Genomic DNA, 4,662 nt, shown 5'->3' on the forward strand with positions numbered 1-4,662 from the left:
GTTAAGAAATTTTCACCCAGTTCGAATTTCCATAAGTTTTTCTGATTTACTGAGGGTTTTATATAAATTTACTCAATTCATAAAAGAGTTAGCATTGTCAAACTCTCTAAGTACACTATTTTGGACTTTAATAAACAAATTGGTTTTATAAGTGTCTTTGGATAGACATCTGGCTGTAGCGCCACATTTTTTATATTTTTTTAATTTGAAAAAAACAAGTTCGAAAGTAGTACGCACCTTTAACATATCAGCTATAAATGTTGCAAATATTACTTTCAAGAAAAATTCCGAAAAAATTAGACAAAGTCCTGAAATTTTTATTCAATTGACATTTCATTTCCTACAATATTTCTGTTTCGGATGACATTTCTCATGAAATGTCAGTGTCAAGGGCTCTACTCAAGGTGCCTTATAAAACATTGAAATATTTTTTGAACTAATTTTGTAGATAACTATTCTTAGAGCACAACATACAATTTACAACTAACTATAGATCAAAAGTTTACACTACGAAATTCCGCCCTTTGGAGCCCTTTTCGTCTTATAAGTGTTTAATAGACTATTTTATAGAGCAAAATGAAAGAGTATTTGTGCTTCAGTTTTGCGCAAGTAAACCATTATAAAACTCTTATAAAACCTTTTGTGTTATCCGGCTGCACATCGGCTTTTTATGGACGGGAGAGAGAAGGGAGTAGAATTTTACCTCTGCAATTTCAGACCGAGAAAATTGCGGTTATACATATGTATGTAGCTTGAAGCTGATTTCTTTGTCTGAAAAGCCTGGTGTATTTTTGCACGTTGGGCTTTTCATACGGTCTCGAAAAGGCTAGTGTGTATGCTAAATATTCACATGCATAATCCAATAAACGATAATCTCAAATATTTATAAAAATGTATTTTGTCATAAGTCTGAAATAAAAAATATACAAATCAGAAGGATAAAATGGCATTGTGTTACTAAATCAAAATTAAAAAAGTAGTGGTTGATTAATTATATCCCCCCCTCTGGCTACGCCACTGGTTTTACCTTAATGGCTTTTTTCGAGTTTAGCTCAAATAAAGAAGATGACCTTAATTGAATCCTTGCACACAATTTATTGTTTAATTAGGTAAAGTTCTTGAAAAGCATTCTTAGAAAATACTCATATACAACTTTTTGATACGAGAAATTGATTTTTGAATTTTGTTTTTTTTATTTGCTCTGCGCTAGATGGCGATGTAGGCCAATTTTATTGAATTTAATTAATTTTTCAAATAAATACTCAAATTAGAGGTATTTATTAAAAAATTCAGCCGCGTCGTGAAATTTACATGATTCGTATTAAAAATACCAATTTTGAACATCGCCATCTAGAGCAAAGCTATAATAAACGAATATCAAAAATGAATTCCTCGTATCAAAACCCCCTTATATAAATATTTTCTAAGAAAATTTGTCAAGAACTTATTCTAATTAAATAATAAATTGTGTGCAAGGTTTCAATTAAGGTTACCTTCCTTATTTGAGCTAAACTCGAAAAAAGCCATTAACGTAATATTATTGACATCTAAAACTATCACCTGCATTTGGTTTTACTCAATACCGAGTCACGGTGTAGCGAAACAAAGGTGGCGCCGTCAGAGGTGCCGCTACTTTGGTTTTGCCGATTTTGACAGTTGTGGTAACTCGTAAATAAACTTTTGTTTACAAATCAGTGGCATAGAGAAATTTGAATTATTAGTGAAAAGTCGGTTAAAATCGTGTTAATTTGCAATTTGTTAGTGATTTTTCAGTTGAAGAGTGTGTAAAAACTGATAAAATGAAGTGCCGTGTATTAAATTGCAACAGCCGTCAAGGTAGTACCTCGAAAAGCAGCTTTTTTTCCTTTCCTCGCAACGATGCCGTGGCGAGAAAGTGGGTGGAATTCTGCGGGCAAGATAAGCCATTCAATTTGGCTCCGATTCGCGCTGTTGTCCTTCCACGTTTGCTGCAGCAGCCTTAATTGCAAAGCATGGAGTGCACTAAAACGTTCACTCTTCTCCAATAGAGNTGGAATTCTGCGGGCAAGATAAGCCATTCAATTTGGCTCCGATTCGCGCTGTTGTCCTTCCACGTTTGCTGCAGCAGCCTTAATTGCAAAGCATGGAGTGCACTAAAACGTTCACTCTTCTCCAATAGAGTAGATGAAAAATGCAATATTTTCGCATTGATCAAAATTAAAACACGTTTTACGCTGTAAAGTGAACTGTTTTGACAGTTTCAACTCGTTCTACTTTTGTCTCTAATCATGGTTTACTTGTGGTACACAAATGTCAACGGCCAGGACGGCGCAATCTTGTATTCTATCATTCTTGATACCGAGCCAACAAGTTTGATTTTGTCGCATAGTGTTATTAGCAGTGTTGCCAAGTTTAGAATTTGAAAAAGCACTAAACCCAAGAAAAATCGCGTTTTTTTCGAAAAAAGCACCAAATTTTTATTAGAGGATTTAATGGACTTTATATGCATACAATATTTCATACCGATTCAAATTAATAAAAATTAATGTTTCTTGCTCGGCGGTCGAATTTATTATGTTTTCTATAAATTCAAATATTTTCGTCCTTATTTTCTAATTTGAAACTGTGTCCAGCGTTGCCGTTCCGCTTTTGTGTAAAAAAAGCTGCCAACTCGATTATTCCTTTTTAAAAAGGTTCGTTATTCATTTTACTGTTAGGAGATGCTGGTGCTTTATTTAATATTCGTAAAAAATATAACAAATTCGGTCCAAACTAAAGGGCTAAAGATCGATTCCTGGTCCCAGAAACATGGACGTTTTTGCAGGCAATGGCAAATTACCGTAATGCTGGCATGATTAAAAGTGCTGCCATATATATTTTTTTGACAAACAGGTGTTCTTTCGCTTATAATTGTCATTTTGCTATAATTTTGTTTCCGTTTTTGTAAAGTTCCTTACGAAAATTCCTATTGCTCTAAATTTAACTTCCAATTTTGTTTCAGATTTACAGTTTTGGTGTCTCCAAACTAAAACAAAACACCAAAAAAACGCACCAAGCACCAAACTGAAAAATTTCCGCGTTTTGTATTAAGAAAACCACTAAATTTAGTGCAAAAAGCACTAAGTTTGCAACAGTGGTTATTAGTAAAATATGGAAAACTTGTTAGAAAACAATTAGATATATTTATCTCACAAATTTAGTGAGAATACCGGTATATATTATACATTATACATTAAATAGAAAATTTCAGATTTGAATATCGGTAAATATTTTTTTGTTTATTCGTTTGGACCACAGTAATATTTATTTGTTTATTTTAGATTTTTTTCATATGTCCAGTTCAACTAATTAGCAATTGGGGTACTAAGCTACAAAAAAAAGATATGAAAAAATCAAATAACGTAAATTTTCAGAGAAAATTCGTTATTTATTTTCCTTTATGTTACCGCGTTCTCTGATTTCCATAAGTCTTTCTGGTTTAGTTAGTCTCTTTAGGTGTATGTTTACCTAATACTGTTTGTTTTTTAAGTAAAAATTTGGTTCTAGGTTGACTAATTTTTGGGTTTTCATGAAAATTGTTAAAAATTCTAAAATAAATCTAAACAAGTCTGTGTTTTAATTTAACATACCTAGTATTTAAAAAAAAATGACATAATATCGGAAGGCGGAAGACAAAGTTAAACTTCACCATGGAAAACTTGAATGACTTAGTAAAAGTTACAACATTTTTTAAAACATAACATTAAGTTCAAAATTCTTAAATTTCGTTACTTTTGCTATTATTTTTAGATTTTTCTAAACTTTTTCGTGTGGATTCCAGAAAAGTAAAATTAATTGTCATACTCGCAAATAATGTATCCATGTACATGGTATTTTTTATAAAGACGAAAATTTAATTCATCTTTAGTGGAAAAGCGATTAGTCGTACTTAATTACATACGAAAATGAAAAGATGACTGACTTGGGTATATGTACGAAAAAGTCTTTACTTTCATGACAAAAACTTCTATATTAAGCAAATGCGCTTTGTATAAAATGCTATTATACGAGCCCTAGGACCGTTTTTAATTCTTCTTTAATAGAAGAACAAAGGAACGAGGAGATGAGATATCCCTATGTATATGTTCTAGTAATGTGACAGCGCGCACCACGCCAAGTCAAATTATTTAGTGTATATATCGTAATATATCAGGTTCCTAACTACATTCATAGAGACGTACGCCCAAAAGTACATAGGTACAAGACATTGTAGCATCATTCTCTTCTTTTTAGTCCTGCTGTTACTCAGGGAAATCATTCATCCATTTATTTCCACAAACGGGAAATTTTCCCTTTGTGCAGGTACATATGTATGTAGATCTTGAGTCAGAGAAATGATAAAGGAATACAGGAACTCTTCCGACGAGCTAATTGACGCACATGCATTAAGAGCAACGTATGGAATGTATGTATGTGTATAAAGTTAGCGAAACAACATGAAGAAAAAAAAAATCGCATATTCGCATGAATTTGCCGTTTTTTCCGTTAGTTAGTGGCGGAAAAAATTATTTTTCGTTCTTGTACTTTTTTATACCCGAGCGCACTTGTGCACAAGGGTATTATAACTTTGTTCACATAACGGTTGTTTGTAACAGGCAAAACGAATCGAGATAGATATAGACAAATGTATACATAAATGATCAG

The sequence above is a fragment of the Rhagoletis zephyria genome, unplaced genomic scaffold (assembly GCF_001687245.7).
Source record: "Rhagoletis zephyria isolate East Lansing unplaced genomic scaffold, Rhagoletis_zephyria_1.1 Rzeph_scaffold_00065, whole genome shotgun sequence".
Taxonomy (NCBI): Eukaryota; Metazoa; Arthropoda; class Insecta; order Diptera; family Tephritidae; genus Rhagoletis; species Rhagoletis zephyria.